A 16,484-nucleotide genomic window follows, 5' to 3' on the forward strand; every position below is an offset into this window, starting at 1 on the left:
GAAAGAAAAAAAGCCCTATTTATCATTCAATGATAAATTATTACTATTTCTTTTTAAAATAACTATTTATTTATTGGATAGAGACAGTCAGAAATCGAGAGGGAAAGGAGGGATTGAGTGGGTGAGAGACAGAGAGACACCTGCAGCACTGCTTCATCACTTGTGAAGCTTTCCCCCTGCAGGTGGGGACTGGGGGCTTGAACCTGGGTCCTTGCGCATTGTAACATGTGTGTTCAACTAGGTGTGCCACCACCTGCCCCCTTACTATTTCTTTTTATTGTTTCCTGTAAGTCCTAAGTTGTCTTCAAAGAATGTCATTTTATCAGAAAGAACAATCAATAGCTTAAGGCATTCAAAGAACCAACCACATCCTTTAAGGAAATGGTTATACTGTTAAGCAGTCTCTATACATTTCTATGTGGAAAGACATATCATCTACCTCAGATTACTAAGGACACTGGAGGTTCATATTGTCAGGTTATAATTTCACTCCTGGTGGGGTTATAGTTTGCTTCTAGGTCCTAACAATTGACACTAGCTTTGAGAGAAATATTTTGGGGGACCACAGAGATAGCTCATGGAGTAGAGCATGTACATTGGCATATATGCTGCCCAGGTTAAAACCCTGGCACCACATGGGAGTGACAAATCACCAGGGAAAGTTCCAGTGTTATAATGTCTCTCACCTTCTCTCTCTGTACCTGCATTAAAAAGGCAGCTGGGAGCAGTAAAATGGCACATGTACAAAGCTCCATTCCCCCCACTCCCCATCCCCACACACAAACACTATGAAGGAGACCAGGTCATGCCAATCTGAGAAATGGTGAAAAAAAAACCTCTTAAAACAGCATTCTGAGATAAACCTCATAGTAGTACATGCTGTACAGCTTTCAGAGGCAAACATCCATGGTGAATACGTGCTGTGAAACAGCCCTCTGAGGAAAATCTCAGTGTACGTGCTGTGAGACCTCCCCTAGTTGCTCCTGACCTTCTTCCAGACTAGATCAGGGGAAGAAACTGTATCAAACCAAAGAGATAACTAATTACATAATTGAGTGATGACCCAGATTCATGGGGAAGTGGGCCAAAAATTGCTATATAAAAACACCCCAATAAACGTGCTTGGTGTTCCCTTTCCTGAATGGTTCCACAGTTCCTTGCCTGAGTGTTTCATTTCCCTCCCCTCCTTCGGACCCCATAGAGCCAGAGTCTACACCACTATTTTGGTTAGTCAATGTAATATGACATTATAATAGACATAATTTCAAATTACTACAGAAATGTAGCTGTTTTTAAAAATCTAGAGTCTAGGGGGCTGGGTGGTAGTGCAGCAGGTTAAGTGCACATGGTAGGAAGAGGTAGGATCGGCGTAAAGATACAGATTCAAGTCCCCGGGTCCTCACCTGCAGGGGCGTTGCTTCATAAGTACTGCAGCAGGTCTGCAGGTGTCTATCTTTCTCTCCCCGTTTCTGTCTTCCCCTCCTCTCTCCATTTCTCTCTGTCCTATCCAAAAACTACAACAGCAATAACAATAACAACAACAAGGGCAACATAAAAATGGAAAAAGGGCCTCCAGGAGCAGTGAATTTTTAAAAATTTTATTTATTTATTTATTTATTTATTCCCTTTTGTTGCCCTTGTTGTAGTTATTATTATTGCCATTGTTGATGTTGTTCGTTGTTGGATAGGACAGAGAGAAATGGAGAGAGGAGGGGAAAACAGAGAGGGGAGAGAAAGCTAGACACCTGCAGACTTGCTTCACCTGCAGGTGGGAAGCCGGGGTGGGGGGGGCAAACCAGGATGCCTGCACTGGTCCTTGCACTTTGCGCCACCTGCACTTAACCCACTGCACTACCAACCAACTCCCAAGGAGCAGTGAATTTGTAGTGCAGGTACCCAGCAATAAGCCCGGAGGCAAAAAAAAAAATCTAGAGTCTAAGGGACTGGGGGTGGGGGGGGCATAGTTCACTTGGTAGACCACACACTTTGCCACGTGTAAGGAACCAGGTTCAAGTCCCTGGATACCAGGGAACAAATGTACAGAAGAAGCTTTATAAGTGGTAGAATACTAGAATAATGCTGTAGTATGTTTTCTTTTTCTCTCTTGATCTCTTGTCCTCTGTCTACCACTCCTGGTGGAATTAAACAGACATGAAGTCTTGGCAAAACATTAGCAGCAACAAAAGAATAAAAATAAACAAGCTAGGGCCTAATCCTTACAAATAAATGCTTATATGCAATTAGCTACACTAGCATTTGTCATGACCTTGCATGTATGTTTTCTGACTAAAACCAAATCTTAGCATTGCCCTCTCATATTTACAGAAGGAGCCTGTTTATATCTGGGCATCCAGAAATGTGGGGTGGATTAGTTCAAGATGAGTTGACTTTTGCTGAATCTTGGTGGTGGTGGTGGAGGATAAAGTTAAAAGATTTCACATTACAAAAAAAAAAAAAGAAGAAGAAGAAGAAGAAGCCTATCTTCTTTTCCTTCTCTCTTTTCTTTTTGAGAAACTAGTGCGTGAGCAAATCACATAGTTATGCTGTGTTATGATGCATGACGTTTTTATCATGTGACAATACTAAATAACAAAACACTGGATATCTACCAAAAATGTAGTTTACATCTTTTTACAAAGGGGTGGAGAAGGCCATTATCAAACCTTTCAGCAAATTTCATTGCTGTAAAATGGCAGCCAACCAACTTAACACCAAATCTTCACAAAGCTTATGATTACAAAGAAACAAAGGGTTACAGGTATGGGTGGTTTTGTTTATAAATTGTTTACTACCCGTTCACTTCTTGGATCAAAGAGGTAAAATTAGGAACCTTGAAATTGCTTTATCTCTCTTTTGTTCCTAGAGAAGAGTAATAGAAGATCCCCTCCCTAAACAACACATCAATCCTAATTCTCCAAGAGATCGGAGCTGCAGCTGGTTGGATATTTTAATTTAGAAAATAGCTTATTTACAAATCACGAATGGCAAAGTTCTGGCATCAACTTGCACTTTTATTTGGCTCAGCCTACCCATGTTAATAAAGTGCTTATTTTATTCTAAATTCTCACAGGTACTGCTACCCTGAAAGAATGGATGACACACAGATGTGTGAAATTCTCAAGAGACGAACTCCCTTAAAATTTTGGAAGAAAAAAAATAATAAAAAGGGCCACTCCTTTTTGTGGGAGTTCTTCTCTTATTCCCAGTCAAAGATAAATGAGGGGAAATATAATGAAAGCAAGGGAGAATGTAAGGACATGTGCATTGTGTTTTATAGGTCTGGCAAGTGCACTCAAAACTAGTCATATAAATGGAGTGTTTTAATTTTTTTAAGGAAAGAAATAATTTCATTCCTTTTTTATTTTATTTTATTTTACTTTTCAGTGATGTAGGTTGAAATAATTTCCTGGAATTACTCAGCCAACCCTAATTCTAATAGAAGACTTCAGATCACTTTGTATCTAATAACAGCTCTGTGGAGGCTCTTGAAATTCTAATAAAGTCCCATCAAACTATCAGAAGAACATGTAATTTTATGTTCATTACCTCTTGGTGCCTGGCTGTAGAATTTGGATGGTTGCACCTCAATTAAAAGTTGAATTGAAGTTAATATCATTTAAATAAAAACTTCAATAAAAAGTTAAAGTTCTATTCTTAATAGCATTAATACCCTCTAATGACCGATATGGTCATTACCACCAGATAACTGACCTCTTTGACCCTTTCCTCGTTGAAAAACCTTCTTACAACACAGTCAATTATTTAGTGGTAATAAGCACTCTATGGGAGATCATTGTATAACCAAGCACCCTGACTTGCCATTCTCTGTTATGTCCATTCTTCAACAATTGCTGTGTTCCCCCATTATAGGTTTTTTGTTTCTACAAGAGAAAGTTGCTCAGACCCTACAGGAACTCCTGGCCCTCTACAATTCCATTCGCCATGCTTACATATAATTGATACAAATTGAATGTGATTAAAGTGGTGTAAGTCAGAGACGGTCTACTATTTATGAACAGTGACTGTTGCTTCTTAAGAACCTAAATCTCCATTATTTGAGAACACTCTAAAGAATAAAAAAAAAAAAAATTAAAGGCTTAAAAAGGAAGTTAAATGTGGCTAGGTCTGTGCTTTGCAAATGGGAATGTGGGAGACAAAAGAAGAAGAAGAAGAAGAAGGAGAAGGAGAAGGAGAAGGAGAAGGAGAAGGAGAAGGAGGGGCAGGGGGAGGGGAAGGGGGAGGGGAAGGGGAAGGAGAAGAAGAAGGAGAAGAAGGAGAAGAAAGAAAGGAAGAAAGGTCTAATAGAAGACTGCCCAAAATCCTTTAAGAACTTCATTTCCTGTTTTCCTTTCCTAGAGACTGACACTAACCTGAGATAGTGCCAAAACCCCCAATTTTTTATGTCCCAATAAGGTCATCTCCTGACAGTATACAGAATTTCTGAATCCATCATACAAATTATTTTAGAAACATAGTTTAAGAAAAAAAGTATAAAGCCCTTATAATGTTCTCAAGCTTTATATTTTAATTAAGAATGAATCAAGTTGGTAGAAAACAATTCCAGTATCTATGACAACTCAGACTTATGATCTAGCAAAACAAAATAATAAGAAAATTATGGTTAACAAGTAGCCAATTTTTCTTACAGGGCAACATATGCTGTACATTGAAGTTAAACAGTACTGGTATGAGGATACTTTTAGTTTGAAACTCTTTTATTTCTCTGATTTTCACGTTGACTTTTTACAGTAATTGATTGTCAAAAAAATAAGGGTGGATCATCTCTGATTCCTCAGAGAACTACATAAGATGAACTATTTGATGGTACTTTCAAATGTAAGCAAAAGAAATTATTAACAAGGATTTCTCACTAATATAATGTGTTGCTCTAAGGAGGCATGCCATCTCTTGCTATAATTTTAGGCCAATATTCAGGTACCCAAAGTTTGAGTCAAAGCAGGGAGATAGAATCAAACTTGAGTTGAACTCTAGAAGTTGGATTCACTGTGGCGTCAAGGAAAGTTTTAAATATTTTTGGTAAGTTCAGGTTTATTTATGGCAAGGCTTTTGGGCAGGAGGTTGATAAAATCCAGTAGGTATTTTAGGAAGATAGCAATAGAGTACAGTGCTCAGAAAAGAGGGATAAATTTGAAGTTCAGAGTCATTTAAAAACCACGGATGGGGTCAGGTAGTAGCACGCTCCAGTAAGTGCACACATTACCATACACAAGGACCTGGGTTTGGGACCTCACTTCCCACCTGCAAAGAGGGTGGTAGTGGTGGTGGTAATGCTTCACGAGCAGTGAAAAAGGTCTACAGGAGTTTCTCTTCCTTACTCCTTTACTATCTCCCTCTCCCCTCACAATTTCTCTCTGTCCTATCAAGCATCAAGTCCCAGTGATAAGCCTATTGGCAATAAAAACAAAAACAAAACAAAAATTACTGGCAGTACTCAGCCCTAGTGCTATGTAGAGGAAACAGTAGCTATAGAGTGGGTATTGGCAACATTAACTATAGGGTTATAGTTAAACAGTTAGGACACCTTAACGTTATCCTGTAACCTAGTACCTTATATAAAGTAAATTATTTATAAATATGTAATATATATTATAAAATATATATCATATATATTATATATAATATATATTATATATATTACATTGTATATTATATATAATATGTTAAAATATTATAAAATATTTAAAGTAAATAAAGTAAAAAATGTGCAAGTATCAATCTGTCCATGGTAAAACAGGTTTCAAGAATAGTAACTAGGTATAAAAAGGAAATGAGATATAAAAGGAAAATATCTTTAAGAATCAACCAAATGCTAATGTTTTCACAACTTTGTAAATAAACCGTCCTTGACCTAAGTTGGGGAAGCAATCCAAATTAGACTTACACTCGGTATTATACTGGGTTTCCAAGTGAGTCCCTATTAGTCTTAGTATGTTTTAGATGAAAGCCAGGCCCAACTAGAGTCAATGTAGAATCACCCTGAAAGGCTGGCAAAAACATCATCCTTCTGGTTATTAAATGGGCCTTAACTCCTGCCTTTCCAGCAAATGTCAGGAGCAGGAAGAATGATGCTCTGCAAACAGCTGGTGCTCAGGTATGACCATGGGTGATGTTCTCATAGACCAAAAAGAAAACTGTGAAGCAAACACTTTCACTACACTCAAAGGAAATGGAGCAGGAAGGTTTTTTTTTATTATTATTTGTATAAAATATATTGTTCTTCCAGGCTGCAGTGAAATAGTTTCTATTTAATTGCACAGAAATCCTAAGAAGGTTACAGCAGTGAAACATTAAAATTCTAAGGGCAACTAATAACATTAAAACTTTATAGCCCCAGATAGAATAATTTAGACAAAAACAACATGAACATATGTTTTGTGTAATAATAACAAACATTTATAGCTGTCAAGAGAGAAAAACACAGGTTTATGCACACCTTAATGGTGTGCATGGGTGAGCATGAGTATATTTAAAACATAATATATTACAAAAATGACAGCAGGCATGGCTCTTCTGGGTACTATGTTAAATCAATGAATAAATTACCAAAAGTGAGCTGTGGCTGTTTGGATGTGTAATTGAGCTTAACGTATGTAGTGTTATTTCAAAAGAAACTGTTCAAGGAGTTTCGAGCCCAATCCGCTCTGCATCTATCCTAGGCAGTTTACAAATAGCAATAAATGAAACTGTTTCACAGTAGGAAGGAAGTTTAGTTATACACATTACTTAAATGGAGAAAAGTTAATTTTAATATGCTTTACAGGCATTGAAAACAAACTTATAATAATTTGTTTATGTTCACCAAACTGGAAATTGAAATGTTAATATTTGAATTTAAATTTATTTTAATTATTTACTGTATGGCTCACAAAATCACTAAAAATTATCGGTTCAACTTAAGACAAATACATATTTAGCAACATAAATATATACAAATAGTATATAATTATATTCTACTTCTTTTAATTGCATCATTTGACTGTCACACTTTTTTCAAAAAATTAATAGAGTTAGAGAATATAAAATAAATTTAAGCTTGTCTGTGCCAACAAGTAATGGAAATTGGTAATAACTGTGCTGCAGACAAAACCATTAATGTGATTTTTAGAATAATAATAACTTCTCATAATTTTCTTTCTAATTATAAGGTAGTTTGTCTTACTTAGTACTCTATACCACAGGGTTATGAAATAGGGGAAGAGGTATGTTTTCTTATTTTGCTCTGTCTCCTTTTTTCTAAGTCATATCATATTTTCTGCAACATATAAAATGTTGTTACACTTTTACAAAGAAAACCTAAAATAATATTTCATATGAATTAAGTTCTGAATCACTTGAATTATAGATCTTGTCATGTAGCCAAAAAGCCCCTCAACAACTGTGTGTGTGTGTGTGTGTGTGTGTGTGTGTGTGTGTGTGTGTGTGTGTGTGTATGAGATTGCATTTTTAAGCAGTTTAAAATGATATGATGGGTTTAGGTAACAACCATGCTGACTCCTTATTTTTCATTACTTTCCAGTTAATAGGGTCATTGTATCATGGCAGACGCAGGATACAGGAATGTCCCGTGTTTTGTAAAATGAAGACTATTTTTCTTGAACAGCATATTTTCATCTGTCTGATTGGCCCTGTGCTTTGTCATCATTTACAGCCACCTAATCCAACACAAAGTATCTTCTGCAGCTTTCTCAATTGTGAAGGACCCTGGATTCCAAGACCCAAAACGTTGCTTTTTATTCACTTTATTCACTAGCACTGAAAATAATTAAAATAAACTTATACTTAACAAAGACCGTTTTTATTCAAAACAATAGTGCAATTAGATAGGATGGCCATCCTCCAACATTTTCAGCAACACTTTTTACTTATGTGGGCACCTTTCTGTTGCTAACTCATTTTATCACTGACCTCATTTCTTCAAAAAATTTTGCACAGACTAACCAATTTAATGACTCTGCCAAGCACTAGTTCCCCAGGGTTTAGATCCTTCTATGATTGGATGATGATTAACACAGTAGGGTCAGTCTGATGCAGAGATGGTGGAGCCCACTTACTGCTCATAGCTTGTTACAAAACAAGACATGGAAATTATTAGGGCAGGGAATACTGCTTCCTGGGTTGGAAGTGTAAAGACCTGGCCATATATGCTAAGATAAGTCAATTTACTTGGAAAAGTAATTTCAGCTGACTTTAGCTTACCCTCTTGTGAGTCTTACCTGTCTGCTACTATTGGTCATGGTTCTTTTGTCCTAGGAACTGAGCTCATTGAAGTTCCTCTGGCCACGGCTTTAAGTATTAGAGCCTTTTCCTAAGTAAACTCATCACTTTAAACAGCCCATTTTTCTCTCTTGATTTAATCTGTATCCAACAGAAAGAGTGGGCAAAGAGTGGGGAAAGTGGGAAGTGAAAAGGGATCAGTAGCTAAGTCAGTGTTAAGTCATCAGTCAGTTGGCACATTTCACGTGTTATCAAATGCATATTGGGCCTACAAAGAGTAATAATAAATTCCAGCTACAGAAGCAATTTACTGTAGATCTCAAGATAAAAGTTAACAAAATCTTAACATCAGAGAGCCTTGACAAGGTTCCACAACAACTATCTCTGCTACCAATAATAAATAGTAAAATCATAGCTGAGGAGTTCATGGGGCCAAGATAGCTCACCAGCAGAACACATATTTTAGATGTACAAGAACTTGGATTAGAACCCTGTCTTGCTTGAATTGGATCACCAAGTATATCACAAAGAAAGCTGGGTGGTAGAGTGGTGTTATAGTGTCTCTCTTTTCTCTTTAAACAAAAATTAACTTCATTATGAATATAATAAAATCTCAATTTTTATTTTAAAAAATCAATAATCAACAAAGAAAAAATTTACCCACCTCTCCCCCTTTCTTCCTTATTTTCCCCCTCCACCCCCAAAAAATGCAAGCACTGTTTGTTTTTGTACTTACAGATAGAGAGCTAAGGGACAGAGAGAGAGAGAGAGAAAGAGAGTAAAAGAGTAAGAAATATATATATTGAAGTTTCTTTCAGTGCAGTGGGGGCCAAGATACTATATCTTTAAAATTAAAGAACTGGGCTGGGAGGACAGCATAATGGTTAAGCAAAAGACTTTATGTCTGAGGCTCTGAGGATCCAGGTTCAATATTTAGTAGCAGCATAAACCAGAGTTGAGCAGTGCTCTAGTTTTTCTCTGTGTGTCTTCCTCTTTATCTCTCTCTCTAAAATAAAAGAAAATTATATATAGATGTATGAAATTATACATTTGATTGTCCTCACTTAGAACTCTAAACAATCATTTAAATGAAATTGAGTTTGTTTTAAAGTATAGTATGGATGCAGCTGCTACTATCTTCATTAATGCAGAACTTCTATGAGTAAAAAGTGTCAGTGAGTTAACAAACTCATAAATAACACTGGTTTAAATTTGGTTTTACTTCTTTTTTTTTAACTATGAAATGCTAGTGCTATAGAATATTGAAAAGATGTTTAATAATCCAATATTAGTCAATAAGTACTAAAATATAAAAATTTTCATGACAAATATATGTAAAAGGATACTTACCTTGGTTTCATATAACTGGCCTAGATTTTTATCTATTCTATCAAATTGAATTTACATAACCATGGAAAACATAGGTCAGTTTATAAAACAAATACAAATATTTAAGGAATTAATAGAAGTACATAATCTGAAATATAGAAGCAAAATTTAAGAATAGTAACACATCATTTATTTCTATTGTAAAAATATTTTGTTCATTAATAAGTATGTTTTCTGTGTAGTCTTTGTAGAACATACTGTCAAATATCAAACAATGAGTAAGAAACAATTCCTCATTTTCAGAGAAATGTACCTTCAGGAATATCTTTATTTTATAATATATTTTTATTATCTTTATTTATTTATTGGATACAGACAGTCAGAAATCGAGAGAGAAGGGAGGGATAGAGAGAGTGAGGGACAGAGTCATCAGCAGCATTGCTTCACCACTTGTGAAGCTTACCCCCTGCAGGTGGGGACTGGGGGCTCGAACCTGGTTCCGTGTGCATTGTAGCATATGCGTTCAACCAGGTGCACCACCACTCAACTCTATTTTATAATATTGTTCTCCACCCCCAGAAAATTTGTTTGTCACAGCCTGCCTTTCTATATATTAGAATTAAACAGAGAACATGATGTGTGCTATAGTAAGGTATAGGAATATTGAAAAGAGAGAGTCATTTTTACTCCGAGGGATACTGGATAGAAGTGAGAAGAACTGAATGGTGAAAATCAGTGAAGAAAAAAGGTGCACAATGAGGGGAGCATAGAAAAAAGATAAAACGGGCAGTTTTGGAGAGGTAGCCCCATGTGGGTCTGCCAAAGAGGACAAAGGAGACTCAATGGAACAAAACTTGATGGGAACTTGAAAGGCAGCAGCAGAACATCACAGAAACCTTCTGGATGGGAGAGCTACACTCAAACTGCAAAGGTTACATAGAAGGTCGCTTCTAGAACTACAGCCTCTGCAGTGTGCAAGCCATAGGAACAGAAGAACTGCAGGCTTTCCATGTGTCAGTGAGCAAGGTCAGGGTCCCAATGCCTGAATCAAGAAATTCAACTTTGTTCTGTATGTTGGAGCCTCCAATAACATTTAGTTTGACAAAAAAAAATTAACTAATATTTTTAAAATTAGAACCATCAATCAAGATAAAAGCTTTTACTCATAGATTGAGGAGCTGAGACAGAGATTGACTTGGTTACCAAGAAGTCAGAGGTGAACACTGGTCAGGGTACTGTCAATAGAGTGACTATGGCCAAAGGTTCCCTGTAGCAGTCAGCTGAGAAGTAAGAGGTTTTAAAGTAAAAAGATGACAATTTAGTGTGGTGGAGAGTAAAAAAAGTACTTTGAAAGGCAACAGGTAGAGAAAGATTCCAATTGCACAATACGTCGCAGTCTATAATAACTTACTAAATCACTTGGGGTGCTTGTGTCCTCAATAACAGCAAAGCCCAACTCCACTAGTAGAGGAAAGTTAAACAAAGAAGGAAAATATTAAAAGTATTGAAAGTAATATAGCTCCAACGCAGGTTAATTTAGTTATCCAATGATGTAAAAAAATCCATCTTTTTCCTCTGTCATCCTTGGCATATAGCGATGGTACTAATCTCAATCTAGTTCTACTCATCGCATGTTCTTGTGAAAGCACCTGAAGTGTGCAAGGGAACCTTTCTTCTTGTCTGTCTGTATGAGAAAGAAAAGTAGTTTTCTAAAGCCCTGCAGAGACTTCTCTTCCTCTTCCACTGGTCAAAGAAGTGCATCAATTGGTTATGCCTGAACCAACCACCAACATGGCAAGGGGCACACTAGGTTGATAGATTAACTATGTATGGTTCATTGCCTGGGCTGGTGACAGGTTCATTTCCCCTGAATCATATAGTAGAGAAGGTGGATCTGTGTCGATTATTCTGGAAGGAAAGAGAAGGAGGAAAATAGCCACTGGTTATGCAGCCCACAAGCCTGCAAATTAAGCTTAATAAACATTGTTGATGCGTCTGTTGATGACTATGCCATTAGGACAACACCCCCAGCCCATTTCTTTTTTATGAGAAGTGTGCCTATACTTCCTAATACCTAATTTAACCATTTATAGAAAGAAAAAAAAAACCTATTGATTACTTAGGACAAATACACTTTACAAAAGTTTCTATGCCAGGGCTTGCATTAAAAGAAGTTGTGGGGGAAAATACTTAAAATGCAGGATTTCTAAAGAGATTCTTTGTTCAAATTTCTACCTGATTTCTCTTTCATGTAGTAGCCAGTAGAGAATCCTTGTTAAGCTTTTTTTAGTTGTGCATACAACTGAGAATTAAAGAATCTTCAGATACCAATAGACAATGCTTTTTGTCAAAGGTCTGAAGCAGGAATTCACAACTGAAAACTACCACACAATTGGATAAAATACAAAAGTAACTGCAAAAGGAGGGGGGAATACTCATACCATCAAATTTACCTTTATCTTGTGACAGCCTTGTTAACATAACTGTTCTCTTTGTCCTGTATTAAACAGTCAATATTCCCCAGAACTCACCCAAAAGAGGGGAGGGAGAGGCTCAACTGCATTAATGATTTAATCACAAAGCTCTCTCTTATTAGGGCCTGACATTTCATTTCATTCTAAAATGCAATAAAAATTAATAGCAACACCACTTAATTCTGAAAAATAAATTTTGGTTTTTGTTGAGTCATTTTAACCTAATCTTCTTGAGAGAAAAAAAATTGACACAAGAGGGGGTTCCAGGAAGATGGCGGACTGAGAAGCTTCTAGCAGTGTGAGCTCTGATCACATCTTCTGGAAACGGTAGGATTTTCCGCCTTTAGCAGGCCAGTCAATAAGGGGTCCTAGTGGTGACACCAAGGAGGTGACTATAATTTAATTTGGGTTAAGAATTAGAGTAAAGGTGGCACGGACTAGCGGGCGGGCTGCTCCAGACTTCCCAGGCGGCGGCGGGCAAGGCGGGTGCGCCGGGCATTGTACTCCGCCCGGGAAGGCAGCTCCTCCGCCTGTTGCAGAGCGCTGCTGGGCGGCCAGCAGAGGACCTGGAGGGAGCACTATAGCTCGGGGGCTTTCTCTTGGGAGTCTCCAGGGACCACCGAGACCCTGAGGGCGGATCCAAAGACTTCTTGAGTATAGCTCTCATTGGATCAAAGGACTTGGAGCTAGTTTTCATTTTCGAGAAATCCTTTAAAAAGGTCTGGAGGGGGGAGTCGGGCTGTAGTGCAGCGGGTTAAGCGCAGGTGGCGCAAAGCACAAGGACCGGCATAAGGACCCGGGTTCGAACCCCGGCTCCCCACCTGCAGGGGAGTCGCTTCACAGGCGGGTGAAGCCAGTCTGCAGATGTCTATCTTTCTCTCCTCCTCTCTGTCTTCCCCTCCTCTCTCCATTTCTCTCTGTCCTATCTAACAACGACAACAACAATAATAACTACAACAATAAAACAACAAGGGCAACAAAAGGGAATAAATAAATAAAATAAATATTTTTTTAAAAAAAAGTCTGGAGGGGGGGGTTTCCCGGAAAATGGCGGACTGAGAAGCTGCTAGCCGCTGAGCTCCAAACACATCTCCTGGAAACAGTAGGATTTTCTGCCTTTAGCAGGCCAGCCAATAAGAGGTCCTAGCGGTGACACCAAGGAGGTGACTATAACTTAATTTGGGTTAAGAATTAAAGTAGGGAAAAAAGGGGAAAAAAATTCTTTTTTCTTCCTTTTAATTTTCAAGCATACCTCCTCCCCCCCCCATAAGCATTCCCTGGGGACCAGCTCCTAGCAGGATACCCCACACCACCAAACAGGGTGCTTTTCTGAATTCACTGATACACATTTGGGAATTTCCTTGCACTGCTCTTTAATTACAACTCTTTTTCTTATCTTCTCTCTTTTCTCTCTCTTGTCTCTCTCTCTCTCTCTTTTTTTTAAATCTTGTCATACACTTCTTCCTTCCTTCTTCTTTGCCTTTCTGAATTTGTGAATTATTTGGGGGAAGAAATCTGACTCAGAGTGGACTCTCTATGTGTGTATCTCTGCTCTAGTTCCCTTTCCCCTCTTGTTACCCCTAGAATATACAGTGGATAGTAGATTTGCATAACTGTCTATTCTTGCTATCCTCCCTTTCTTTTCTCTTTCTTCACTGGGATTTGGTTACTATTTTTACATGGACAGGAGAAATTGTTTGGCTAACTGGTAACGATTAAACTACTACTTCAATACTTACTTCAGTTGCTACTGTAATTCCGGAGGTTGGTGAGTGCAATTGTCACAAAGGTATTTAGTACAGTGTTACTTGTACTAAAGACACAACAACTGAGGAACAACAGAGCATAAAAAAAAAGAAACACATAAATCAAAAAAATGGGTACATCAAAAACAAATAAAACTTCTACTCCAATGAATGAAGACAAGAGCTCAGAAGAAACTACAAATCAGCCAGAAGTAACCATAGATAAGAAAAGTATGCAAGCAATAATAAACTTATTAATCACAGAAATGAAAACAACATTGGAGGAAAGGAATGGCAGTATTAGGGAAACAACAGTTGAGACCCCCAAGGAAAATACTGATTATCTTGAGGAAATTAGAGAACTGAAAGCTGAAATAGCTGTAATGAAGAAAGAAGCTGAGGCAAGGGAAAGCAGACTAACAGAAGCAGAAAACAGAATTAGTCAGACAGAGGATGAGTTAGAGAAAACAAAGAAAGAGGTGAAAGAGCTTAAAAAGAGATTGAGAGACACTGAAAACAACAACAGAGACATATGGGATGATCTCAAAAGAAGTAACATTCGTATAATTGGCCTGCCAGAGGAAGAAAGAGAGGAAGGGGAAGCAAACATTCTAGAGGAAATAATAGAAGAAAACTTCCCAGACCTGAATAATAGAAAGGATATCAAGGTTCAAGAGGCCCAGAGAGTACCAAAGAGAATCAACCCAGACCTGAAGACACCAAGACACATCATAGTCACAATGAGAAGAAGTAAGGATAAAGAAAGGGTCCTAAAGGCTGCAAGAGAGAAACAAAAAGTCACATACAAGGGAAAACCCATAAGATTATCTGCAGACTTCTCCACTCAAACTCTAAAAGCCAGAAAGGAGTGGCAAGATATCTATCGAGCTCTGAATGAAAAAGGGTTTCAACCAAGGATAATATATCCTGCTATACTTTCATTCAAACTAGATGGAGGGATCAAAACCTTCTTAGATAAACAACAGTTAAAGGAGGCAACCATCACCAAGCTGGCCCTGAAAGAGGTACTAAAAGACCTCTTATAAACAAGAACATCACTATAATACTAGCAATATATCAGAGCAAACAAATTTTTTTTAGAACAATGGCACTACAATACATTAAATCCATAATATCAATAAATGTCAATGGCTTAAACTCACCCATCAAAAGGCACAGGGTGGGGGGATGGATCAGAAAACATAACCCAACTATATGCTGCTTGCAAGAATCCCATCTGTCACGACAAGATAAACACAGACTTAAAGTGAAAGGATGGAAAACTATCATACAGGCTAACGGACCACAAAAAAGAGCAGGAACAGCCATTCTCATCTCAGACACGATAGATTTTAAATTAAATAAAGTAATAAAAGATGGGCAAGGACATTACATAATGATTAGAGGATCAATCAGCCAGGAAGACTTAACAATTATTAACATCTATGCACCCAAGGAGGGACCATCTAAATACATCAAGCACCTACTGAAAGAATTTCAAAAATACATCAATAGTAATACAATAATAGTGGGAGACTTCAATACCCCACTCTCACACTTAGACAGATCAACAAAGCAGAGAACCAATAAAGATACAAGAGAATTGAATGAAGAGATTGACAGACTAGACCTCTTGGACATTTTCAGACTCCTCCACCCCAAAAAATTGGAATACACCTTCTTTTCAAATCCACATAACACATACTCAAGGATAGACCACATGTTAGGCCACAAAGACAGCATCAATAAATTCAAGAGCATTGAAATCATCCCAAGTATCTTCTCAGACCACAGTGGAGTAAAACTAACATTTAACAACAAACGGAAAATTATTAAAAGACACAGAATTTGGAAACTAAACAACATGCACCTTAAGAACCACTGGGTCAGAGACTCACTCAAGCAGGAAATTCAAATGTTCCTGGAAACTAATGAAAATGAAGACACAACCTATCAAAATATTTGGGACACAGCTAAAGAAGTACTGAGAGGGAAACTTATAGCCATACAATCACATATTAAACACCAAGAAGAAGCTCAAATGAACGACCTTACTGCACACCTCAAGGACTTAGAGGAAGAGGAACAAAGGAACCCTAAAGCAACCAGAAGGACAGAAATCACTAAAGTTAGAGCAGAAATAAACAACATCGAAAATAAAAGAACCATACAAAAGATCAATGAAGCCAAATGTTGGTTCAAACACCTGGTCCCCACCTTCAGGGGGGAAGTTTCACAAGTGATGAAGCAGTGCTGCAGGTGTCTCTCTGCTTCTTTCTGTTTCTACCTGCTCTTCCCTTCTCAGTTTCTCTTTGTCTCTATCTAGTAGATAAATAAATATTTAAAAAATTATATTTTAGGGAGTTGGGCGGTAGTGCAGCGGGTTAAGCGCACATGGCACGAAGTGCAAAGACCGGCATAAGGATCCAGGTTCAAGCCCCCGGCTCCCCACGTGCAGGGGAGTCGCTTCACAGGTGGTGAAGCAGGTCTACAGGTGTCTCTCTTTCCCATCTCTGTCTTCCCCTCCTCTCGCCATTTCTCTCTGTCCTATCCAACAAGAACAAAATCAATAATAACTACAACAATAAAAAGGGCAACAAAAGGGAATGAATAAATAAATAAATATTTTAAAAAATAATTTTATTTTAGAGAAGTGATATAGGCCTCTTTACAGAGCAGAGGTACACAACCCTCTGCTTTG

The 16,484-nt window shown here is 37.7% G+C and overlaps 1 protein-coding gene across 2 annotated transcripts in view; it reads right to left on the bottom strand.

The window, feature by feature from the left end:
* The window catches only part of AKAP6 (A-kinase anchoring protein 6), a 524,830-nt gene that overhangs the window by 195,811 nt on the left and 312,535 nt on the right, over window positions 1–16,484 (bottom strand). The window lies entirely within an intron of this gene.

This window comes from Erinaceus europaeus, chromosome 16, assembly GCF_950295315.1.
Source record: "Erinaceus europaeus chromosome 16, mEriEur2.1, whole genome shotgun sequence".
Lineage (NCBI taxonomy): Eukaryota > Metazoa > Chordata > Mammalia > Eulipotyphla > Erinaceidae > Erinaceus > Erinaceus europaeus.